This window comes from Ovis aries, chromosome 4 (genome assembly GCF_016772045.2).
Source record: "Ovis aries strain OAR_USU_Benz2616 breed Rambouillet chromosome 4, ARS-UI_Ramb_v3.0, whole genome shotgun sequence".
In the NCBI taxonomy this organism is placed as follows: domain Eukaryota; kingdom Metazoa; phylum Chordata; class Mammalia; order Artiodactyla; family Bovidae; genus Ovis; species Ovis aries.
The window spans coordinates 100505147-100517237 of NC_056057.1; positions in this window are offsets into that span (position 1 = coordinate 100505147).

The following is a 12091-nucleotide window of genomic DNA, read 5'->3' on the forward strand; positions in this document are numbered from 1 at the left end:
GTGGGGGAGAGATGCGTGCTTTTGTGTACATTTTACAAATTCAGGAAGATTACACACTAATCGCTTGTAGTTGTTTCCTCGCCCAGGTGAGACTCCGAGGGACTTTTACTTCCTAATTTTTACTGCTTTTTTGTTTGACATTTTTATAAAGTGCATATAAGCAGGGAAATATTCAATATCTTTGAGCCTCACTTTCCACCTACCTTCCAGAGTAATAATGAAAATGTAATAAGATAATGTATGTAAAATGCTTAGCACAGTAAACAGCCCATCCGTAAATTGCAAGGTTTGTTCCCTTCTCTCTAATGGTATGGCTTTCTGTACAGTAAGTCCCCTGCGTAGGAATCTTCAAGTTGCAAGCTTTCAGAGATCCAAACATGTATTCACATGTCCAGTCATGTGTTAGTTCATGTGTCTGGCATACATTGTCACATGTGTGCATCCTCTACAAATAGTTGTGGTTTTGTATTGTGTGTATTGTGTGTATTTGTGTGTGCTTTACAGCACGGTATAGAGTGTAACAGTACAGTATCTTCATTTTTTCGCCTTTTCACTTGAGGGCAGCTCCTGTATGCCAGCTGTTGTACTGTACTACTGTACTTTTCAAGGTACTGTACCGTTTGATTACGAATGGTTTCTTTATTTTTTGTGTTTTTTTAATGTATTATTTGTGTGAAAAATATTATAAACCTATTACAGTATTATAAGTGCAGTACTATATAGCCAATTGTGTTAGTGGGTACCTACGGTAATTCTGTTGGGCTTACAAGCAAATTAGACTTGGGAACATGCTCTTAGAACATAACTCATTCATATGCCGGGGACTTACTCTATTTGTCAAAGTGAAAGTGAAGTCACTCAGTTGCAACCCCATGGACTGTAGCCTATCAGGCTTCTCTGTCCATGGGATTTTCCAGGCAAGACTGCTGGAATGGATTGCCATTTCCTTCTCCAGGGGACCTTCCGGACCCAGGAATCGAACCCAGGTCTCCCGCATTGCAGACAGACGCTTTACCATCTGAGCCACTCAGAATCATTACTGCCACTCTGCCTAGATCCTCCAATCTTATTACATGGAAGCCGAGCCCCAAAGGCATTCTTATCTGCACTAGAGAAATTTGAAAAGATAACAAAGCGTAAAACCCATGGCAAGACAAGGTAGAGACTTGTTCCTCTCTGCCCGCTTTACCTGTCTCCACAGGTATAAGTGTCCCCCAAGCAAACAGGCTTGCCACACAGGGCAGGCAAGAAGAGTCACCTCTGTAATTACTAGGAGAACTGGGGCAAATCCTATTACTACCTTGACTGGGATCTCAGATTTTCAAAAGGGAACGTGGGAAATCCTGACAAGTAGCCAATGCCAATACCTCCTGCTACAGGAAAGTTTCGAGTTAGATTCCCCTTTTAAAGGCAACAGAAGCCACAGCCCTCACCTCCCCCACCTCCAACAGCCATGACAATTCAGACCAGAGTCTATAAAACCAACTGAGACTGGTTTTCTGATCAGCAAAAGACAGCTCCTCTGGGCCTTAGTAGGAGCTCTTTCCTCTACCAGGAATGCCTTCTTCCAGATACCCATATGGATGGCTCATTTGAGCAAACACAGGAAGCAGGTTATGCACATTTGCACTAATGTCACCTTGTCAGAAAAGTCTGACCATCCTGTACAAAATAGCAGTGCTGTCACCTCCAGAACTAGCCCCTTTGCCCGGCTATATCTTTCTCCATAGCACATATCACCACCTAACATACTAGATATTTTACTTATTTATTATCTGTCCCCTGCCCCCCTTGAAAATATAAGCGGCAAGAAAACAGAGAATTTTGTCTTGTTTGCTACTATAGCCCCACTGGGGCTTTCCCAATGGCTCAGTGGTAAAGAATGCAATGCAAGAGAATCAGGTTCAATACCTGGGTTAGAAAGATCCCTGGAAGAGAAAATGGCTATCCACTCCAGTATTCTTGCCTGGAACAAATCCCATGGACAGAGGAGCCTGGCTGGCTATAGTTCGTGAGGTCGCAAAGAGTTGGATATGACTGAGTGACTAAGCATGCATGCATAGCCCCACTGCCTAAGATAGTGTCTGACTTATAGTTAATACTATTAAGCTTAAAATAGTCACTTGTGCTTGGAAGCTCTGTTGATTGGCAGCTGACCCCTTCTAGGCTCCATGTCCATGAAATAAGTGAGTCTCAGACATATGTGTTCCCATGAATCCCTCGGAAATTGGTCCAAATGCAGATTCCCAGGCACTGTCCAAGCAAGAACTGACTCATTGGAAAAGAGCCTGATGCTGAGAAAGATTGAAGGCAGGAGGAGAAGGGGACAACAGAGGATGAGATGGGTTGGATGGCATCACTGACTCAATCAACCTGAGTTTGAGCAAGCTTCAGGAGTTGGTGATAGACAGGGAAGCCTGGCGTGCTGCAGTCCATGGGGTTGCAAAGAGTCGGGCACGACTGAGCGACCGAACTGACTGACTGATTTCATCTGAACCTCATCAGCCCTGTGAAGTCTTTTTCTCCTCATCTTAGAAATAAGAAACTGAGGTTTAGGGAGCCTAAATGATGTATTAAAGTTCTCAGGTTGACATTTCTGATTCTAAGTCCTCTAGTGCTCACAGCAGCATCACTGAATTAGTCAGCTTGTGAGACAGGCCACGTGGCTAAGTGAGAACAATCATGCCCCCTCCTGAAGAGTATTAGAGCTCAGACTAACCATGCAGGGTCTCTTTCATGGCTGGAGCACTCTACCCGGGACAGGGATCAGTCAGTTTAACCCTGGATACCACAGATAACAGGTCAAAGGTATAAGAGCTCTGGAGCTCTCTAAGTTTCTGGGATTATCTTAGAATTTCACCTCCTACTCAGACTTCTCTTTTTAGACATGCTGGGAGGCATGTAATATCTTAGGCCCCCAAACAGGGATCAAACCGGTGCCCCCTTGCATTGGAACCACAGAGTCTTAACCACTGGCCTGCCAGGGAAGTCCCTCCTGCCCTTACTTCTGATCCTGATGCTCTGGGATGCCCTTTGTTTAATCTACAACTTCTGATATTTCTTGTCACCCCCATCCTCTGCCTGCTCTGCCTGCAGTTGTTCCCTTGAACTCCTATCCTTGAAGACTCAGCCTGGTCACCCCTGGCCCTCACCACTCTGGTTGCACTTGTGTTTCCCTCTCTCTGTTCCCTTGGCCTAGCACCCTGTTTGTGCTTATCACACTGCCTTGTAACTATCTAATCTCCTTGATTATAAACTCCTGGGAGCAGAGAGTGTGTCTGTTGATCCTCCAGTGCCAAGCATAGTCCCTTGAAAGGAGGTGCTCAAGAGCTATTTGTTGAATTAATGAGTGAATGAAGTCCACGTGACTGTATTGCCGGGGACTCCAAGTTACATGCTTAGTACAGAGCTTCCATTGCCATTGTCTTCAGTAGAGAAATATTTTCTTACTGTGGTCAGTGTCTTAAAAAGTCCTGGGCTCTTCTGAAAACTGGAAGTGGCCTGGCATGACCTATTTGCACATTAATGTTCAACTCCACTGAAGACCAGTGACATAAATTAAAATACATGTTATTTTCCCTTACCAAATCTCCATTGAAAAGTCTATTGCCTGGTGTTGATCAACATAAAATGAAGTGTACATTCTCACCAAGCTCCAGATTGAGCTAATTTTCTAGGGATGACATTATAAGTGATTACTCCCCCCCCCAAATGTTCATACTCTTAAACTCAGTGGCTATTGCTTCTAAAATTTCCCTTAAGAATAATTTTTACAAAAACAAGATTCACGTAGAATGAGTTGTTTGTAAGAGTGCAAGTTATTTGTAATAATGGAAGTTATTTACAATGGTGGAAGTCGTAAGTGCTTAGAGGCTGCAGTAAGGTGTACTCCAAGAACTTAGGGATCAGGAAACTGCATTTCCACTGGGTGCTGAACTGCAGAACCAGCCCAAGATGGATCAGAAACCAAAGAAACAAAGTTAGTGAAGAGAGAGAGAGAAGCTACAGGCTCAAAGTACTTGACTGAGCATATCAATTCACAAAATAAATAGTGTGTGCGTCCATCAGAAAAGGTTTTGTACTCAGACTCACAGAAATCAGGGACTTTCCCGCTGGCTCAGTGGTAAAAGAATCTGCCTGCAGGGCAGGAGACACGGGTTCAATCCCTGGGTCGGGAAGATCCTCTGGAGAAGGCAATGGCAACCTGCTCCAGTATTCTTGCCTGGGAAACCCCATGGATAAAGAAGCCTGGTGGGCTACAGTCCAGAGGGTCACAAAGAGTCAGACATGACTTAGTGACTAAATAACCACAACACAGAGATCAAGTGAGTGACCAAGGGCAGCACCCACTGAAGCCCTCAAGTGCATCTCTTCCAGCAGATATCCTGAGTTCTGTCCTATGGCAAGCCTATGACTAGGCCATGAAAACTGGGCCATTAGAGGTACCCTACCCTTTTCCTAGGTCCAAGCTCACTAGGGGGCCATCTGATTACCCTGGCATTTGACCACAGGAAGAGTTGTAGCATTCTGGTGTCTTTCTCCTCATAGACAGAAAAGGAGTTTCCAATTATGTTAGTCTTCCAACATAGGCCAAAGGGGCTGTCGCTGACGCCATTGCTACCATGCACAGTCTGTGTGTGTGCAATAGTTTATTGAGTGACAATAAGTGTGGCATTGTGATATCTCCCTCAGATCCCTGTGCAGTGAAGTTAGCACGAAACAGCCTTTCAGAACCGGCTTATCCTTGGGCATGACAAGAACAGTTCCCAGCTGACCTGTTCTTCACACCAACTGCACAGGCAGGCCTCTCTTCATGATTTCTACAAAGAAAAAGAAATCTGAAACAACCAAAATGTTCAATATCAGGGAAAAACCAAAATAAGTTATGCTAATCCATCCCATGCAATATCAGGTCATTATTTTAAATCTTTTTTCTTCAAAGCATATTTCATTACTTAGAGAAATGTTCATACTACATGTCAAAAGTGTGTGATTTGGGGACTTCCCAGTGGTTAGGACTCCATGCTTCCACTGCAGTGGGCACAGGTTTGATCCCTGGTTGGGGAACTAAGATCTGGCATGCTGGTGGTGCAGCTAAAAAATAAAAAAAACAATATTGTAAAGCAATTATCCTTCAATAAAAAGCTTTTTAAAAGTATGATTCACACTTCAAAAAATTTTCAGGCAGTCTCCTATAAATTAAACACACAATTACTATACAACCCAGTCACCATGCTCTTGGGCATTTGTCCCAGAGAAATGAAAACATATCTTCACATAAAAGCTTGTAGATAAATGCTCATAGCAGCTTTGCTTAATCGCCCCAAACTGGAAACAACCCAGATGTTCTTCACCTCTTTTTGGTAGAGGCTAAAACACACAAGGTCAACAGGCAACATGACCAACCTACCTGACTTCCTCTGGTTAATCAAACTGGTACATCCATATTATGGAATAGTACTCAACAATAAATATAAGTGAATTAGTGATACACAACAAGTAGCTAGATCTCCAGAAAATTATGCTGAGTGGAAGAAAAGAATTCTAAAATGTTATATATGCATACATATACACCAAGAGGCAGGTGCGATTCCATTTATTTAATATTTTTGAAAATACAAAATTTAGACATGGAGAACAGATTAGTGGTTGCCAGGGGCCAGGAATGAGTGAAGGAGTATGAGAGGAAGTGGGTGAGATTATTAAAGGGCCAGATGAGGGCTCCTTGTGGTAATGGAACCATTCTGGGTCTTCGAGTTGGTTGTGGATACATGGATCTACACATGTGATAAAATTGTAGAGACATAACCACACACATATGTACAAGTAAAAGGGGTAGTATTAATAATATCAGTGGATTATAAAGGTTAATATGCTGATTATGATATGATATTATAGTTCTTCAAGATGTTACCCCTGAGGAAAATTTGCTGGAGGGTACATGGGATCTCTGTATTATTTCTTACAACTGCATGTGTAAGAAATACAATTATCTCAAAAACTAACTTTAAGCAGTGCAATACAGAATTGTAGATACAATATGATTGTGTATATAATATTTTTGATACATACATATGCAGAAAATAGCTACAGTTATTGGCTTATATAGTAGAGATGATGAATTTTATGGGTGATTTCTGACTTTTTATACTTTTTAATGTTTTTCAAATTCTTTACCATGAACACATATTAATTTTATTTTATAAATATGATGAATATCTTTAAATATAGCATTCATTTTTCATAACCATATCTTAGTACCAACTCACACAAAGCTTTTATCAACTATCCCCCCAAGACTTTTAAATATAAATTGAAAGTGAAAGTGTTAGTGAGTTCAGTCATGTCCGACTCTTTGCAACCCCATGGACTGTAGCCCTCTAGGCTCCTCTGACAATGGGATTCTCCAGGCAAGAATGCTGGAGTGGGTTACCATTCCCTTCTCCAGGGGATCTTCCCAATCCAGGGATTGAACCCAGGTATCCTGCATTGCAGGCAAATTCTTGACCATAAAAATTCCCAATCCTCTGCTTATACAATTCAGTTTTCAGAACAAAATACAGGACCTTACACTTGAACTCTACCAATCAAGTTGTCCCGCTTCCTCATCTGCAACATGAAGAACTTGAGTCAGAAGAACCATGAGGACTTGCCAGTGCTTAAGGTTTATGGGCCTCATTCTGGCATAAGGCACTTGCTGGGGACCTTGGTCTATCTGTTTAAAGATTATCTCTAAAATTATCCCAAACACTGAAAGTGACCCACCTTCTTCCAGACACTGTGATCATTCCTTAAGGAGTATCCCAAATTAGAGTGAGAACTTGCCTGCCTCTCCAGGCCTGTGCCTTCCACCCCACGTGGAACCAAAGTCTCCATTAACACAGGGCAGTAAACCACCAATAATGGCATTAAACTGCCAGCAGTAGGAATCCATGAGTTTATGAATCTATAAAACCATTCAGTTTGACTGCTGAAACCATTCAAGTCTCCTCTTAAGTTAGTAAGTAATATGCTTTCGCAAACATCGAGTGGAGAATAGCATGGGGGAATCCCATTTCTGCTGTCCCATTTCCTAAAAAACAGCTCCTTGCTCTCTACATCCTGTTTCTGCCTTCTGCAATAAATGAGGCAGCTTCCCTGCTTGTGCCCCATACTTCTCTCAATCTTTCTCTCTCTCCCTCTTTTTCTCTCTCTGTGTATAAATGCATTTTGATTCTCTGGAGAACCCTGACTAATACACCTTGCAAAAGTTTTCTCTACTTTCAGATGAATTCACCATTCTTTTATAGTTCTCTAACCAACTCAGTGGACATGAGTTTGAGCAAGCTTGGGGAGTTGGTGATGGACAAGAAAGCCTGGCATGCTGCGGTCCATGGGGTCACAGAGAGTTGGACACGACTGAGTGACTGAACTGAACTGAACTGAACATATATTATGCAGCCATGGAAACAAATGAGGTAGATCCCCAAATACAAATATGAACTCATCTCCAATTTATATGATTGAATAAAAACAGCATGTTGCAGAGTGACATATTTATGTAAAGGTTCTTTCCTCCCAGAGCTCACAAAACTATATTTTCAGAGGGACTATCTGTAGGTATGTAAACATTTAGCAAAGGATCTGGGAGCAGACATATCAAACTAATAACAGTAGCTAAATCTATAAAGGTGGAGAGAAGACCAGGGTGGGCTCAGGTGTCTTCATTTTACAAGGGGAATGTGTATTATTTGTGTAGCTAAAATTCACTTTATGTGGCAACTGACTAAAGGAGTTGACCGATGATTTGATTTATAAGAACTGAGCCTGCCCATCCTTTCATTTCATCCTTTCAGCGCTCCAGGCTCAAAATCAGGGAGTCACCTTTGACTCCCCTCTTTCTGTGGGTGCCCTCCTACCATCAACCCATCACAAAGGGTTGTGGGCTTTGCCTTCAATATCCAGTGATTTCTATCTCTAACCCTCATCTACCACCAGCTCTCATATTTTCTCACCTGTGTTATTAAAAGAGCTTGCCTGGCCTCCAGGCTTCACCCCCTTACCTCCTCACTGCCTCTTCTGGAATCTGTTTCTATGAGGTTGACCACTGTAAATATCTCACATATGCAGTATTTATCATTCTGTGACTGGTTTATTTCACATAGCATAATGTCCTCAAGGTTTATCCATCTTCTTATGACTGAATAATATTCCATTGTTTATATACTAATATTCCGTTGTGTGTACCAAGTTTTCTTTATCCATTCATCTGTCAATGTATATTTAGTTGTTTCTACCTTTAGCTACTGTGCATAATGCTGAAATGAACATGCGTGCAGACATCCTTTTAAGATCCTGGTTTCAATTCTTTCAGATAAATACCTAGAAGTGGGATTGCTGGATAGTTAGTTTTATTTTTAATCTTTTTAGGAATCTCCATGCTGTTTTCCCTAACTGTTGCACTATTTTACATTCCCAGGAACTGTGCACATAGTTCCAATTTCTCTATATTCTTCCCATCCTTTGTTGGATAACGGCCATCCTAACAGGTGTGAGGTGACATCTCATTGTGGTTTGGGTGTGTATGTCCCTGATCATTGGTGGTATTGAGCACCTTTTCATATTGCTGTTGGCTGTTTGTATGTCTTCTTTTCAGAAACCTCTGTTCAAGTCCTTTGCCCATTTTTTTTTAAACGGTTATTTGGGTTTTTGCTATTGAGTTGTAGGAGTTCATTACATATTTTGGATATTAACCCCTTAGATATACAATACTTTCTCCCATTCTGGAATGCTTATTGACTCTGTTGTTTCCTTTGCTCTGCAGAAGCCTTTTAGTTTGATGTATATTTTTATTTAATTCCCTGTGTTTACAGTGTCATATCCATGAAACCACTGCTAAAACCAATGTTCTGAAGATTTTCCCTTATGTCTTCTTCTAGGAATTCTATAGTTTCAAGCCTCAACTTTCTTCATCAGTATTTGTGTTTCTCTTTTTCCATTTCACAGCACTTTCATACACTTTAAACTCTTTAAACAGAATCCCCAGAGGGAAGTCCCATGCTGCTGAGTCATGATGACAGGCCCTGAGCCTTTGGGAGTTTTACTCTGGAGGTTAGGAGAGGATGGGCACTCTTACCCTGGGATGCGTCTTGGGAGTCACGTTTCTGTCCTACAGAAGACAGTGCCCAGCCAAGCTGACTCAGCAATACCTGTTCCTCGTGAAGGAGCTTACTCAATTCCCAGACTCTCCGGAAACCAGAATCTGGCCCTAAGCAAAGGAGATGAAAGGCAGAAGCCCATCTAGGATTGCATCTAAGGCTCCTTTTGACAGAAGAGGAGCTGGGAGCTCCAAACTGGAGTCAGAGACTCTACCCTTCTGTGGGCCTCACCTTCCTCATCCCTCCTTCCCTGCATGCTGTTGTCCACAGACCTCAGTTCACAGCTGAGAACCTTCTGTTCAGAAACTTACAAAATGATGCAAATTTCTCTCCAGCAGAAAAAAGTTAACATTCCTTTCACTAAATGCTACCCAATGAGGCATGGCGAGCAGAAAACCAGAGAGAACCCTAAGTGTCAGACTTTAGGCAGGTGATTGCCCTTCTCTGAGCTGGCTTCTCCCATCTATGAAATGGGGAAGAGAAGACTCTTCACAAGACCATCCATGAGGATTAAGAACATAGCAGATGCTCAATACACAATCCATCACTCTCATTTTGTTTGGAGAATACAAAGATGATAGAATCTGAGACCCCTGCCTGTTATCACATGAAATGGATAGAACTAATGTTGATGCAAATAATCAATAAACAATCTATAATAAGGGACAGAAGAGAGTTTCATTTGAGCCAAAGAAAGGAGTATAGCCCAGGAGACACAGATTCAAGAAGCACCTGAATTATGTTCCACAGGACCGCAAAATAGAGGTGGCTTGTATACACAAAACCTATAATATTTACATAAGTTGTTTGTCAAGATTTAGGACTGGAGCTGGCAAGAAGGGTGCTTGTTAAGCAGAGATTGGTTGGTGCCCAAAATGGTTGTATAGTTACAAGCATAGACCTTGAGACCATACGATTGCAGCTGCCAGCTGCTACCAGATGTTTTGAAAAAGGCTGGTGACATCCTTGAATTTGATACAGTTCAGAAAATTCAGGAATTGATGCAGTAATGTGTCTACAACCACATCCGCAATGACCACCAGCTCCATTTTAGATGTCTGAATCACAGTTCCTCCATTTTGATTTTTAAATGATGTTAAACATGTCATCCCCAACAATGGAGAACAAGTGAAAAAGGCTGTTTCTCAAAACCAGAAAGTTAGGGCTGAGGATGCAGAACACGGGTGGCCATAGTGGGCTGGTATTATGCAGAAATCTTAGAAGCTTCCCTGTTGGGACTGGTGTAGAACTTATCTGAGGGAAAGAAATGCTCTCAGGCTGGTGGAGGGAAGGGGTATTTCATGGCGGGATCTATGCTTCTTTGGCAGGGGAGGTATTTTGGGAAGGACCCATGTTATTACAGGAGGGATAAAGAGGAGGGATATTTCCCAGCAGGATCTCTGGTACTGGGAGGGAGGAGTCAGGGTCAGAAGGTGATGCTGTGTCTGTGTGTGGCTGTTACCGGGGAAAACTCTGATTGTATCCAAAACTGGTGAGAAGCCCCCTGGAGGTCCCAGAGTTCATGAGCAGAGCCTTCTGCCTCACGGCAGTGAGGAAGGCTGACTGAAGTGGGCCAGAGGTCTTCATTTTCAAGAAAGAAATCTGGCTGCGGCAGGTAAGGAACCCTCTCAGCAACGTCCCACCCCAGGATTGCATTTTTTCTGGGTGCCGACGTGCTCCTCAGTGGCCACATCCAGGGAGCCAGACGTGTGGTAGTGGTGGAGAGGGGATGACTACACAAAGGGCTGGGCAGGTTGGTTTCTGGACCTCTGTGTGCCCTCTTAGTGCAAAGGTAAAGCTCTCCAAGACAGAGGTGTGCTGCTGCTGCTGCTGCTAAGTTGCTTCAGTCGTGTCCGACTCTGTGCGACCCCATAGATGGCAGCCCACCAGGCTCCCCCGTCCATGGGATTCTCCAGGCAAGAACACTGGAGTGGGTTGCCATTTCCTTCTCCGATGCATGAAAGTGAAAAGTGAAAGTGAAGGCGCTCAGTCGTGTCCGACCCTGGAGACCCCATGGACGGTAGCCTACCGGGCTCCTCTGTCCATGGTATTTTCCAGGGAAGCGTACTGTACAGGCTCTTGAATGCCCTCAGTCGCACAGGGGTCTCAACAACCCTGAGGCTGGTGTTGGGAGGCGAGGAGCAGGGGCAGGGAGGAGAAACAAAGGAGGGGGCAGGGGAGAAAAGCAGCTCCTCAGGGACCCTCCATGATCCTAGGTCACAGGGTCCTGGCAGCCAGAAGGGGCAGGGCCTCAGGCTAGGCAGAATTTTGCTTTAAAATGAATATTTAATATTTATCTTGAAAAGGAGGAGGAGAATTTTCTCTCCCTGGGTGCTTTCCATGTGACAGTTTCTTTCTACGTAACACATGGTTTAATTTAGTGTTCCACCAAACTCCGAATTTCAAGAGCGTCCACCGGGGGGTCAGGTACCCTGTCTGTCTGTGTTAGGTAGATTTCATGGTCCTCACGTTCACTGTGAGGTAAATCCCCAGTCAGAAACCAAATCCAAGTGCCTCTAGGCCCCGTGCAGGATGCCTTTCGACCTCAGGTTCACCCCTCCCTGTGGTGAAGCAGCTCGTCCTAGGAGCAGCAAGGGGCGCCTGGCTGCTGGGACCTTCTAGCCTCAAACTGAAGGCGTGGGAGCAGACCATCCCAGAAACATTCAGGGGAGCAGGAATTCAAGCAGAAAGACACCTAGACACACGAATCTCTATTTGGGGGAAAAATGATTTTTTTTTTTTTTTTTTTGCCTAAGCTGGAAGAATACCTGTTTCCTCTTGCCTCAGAGAGTAAGCACTGTTTCTCTTCTTGCTATTTTGATCCCTCCTTCTAAAGGCCGCTTCTGTGCAACCTCTCTCATGGCCCACCCCTTTTTCTTTTTCTTTAGTTTAAAACGTCAATCCCCCGGTCTCCACCCCCCCCCCCCCCCCCGGGCCCCCCCCCCCCCCGCTTG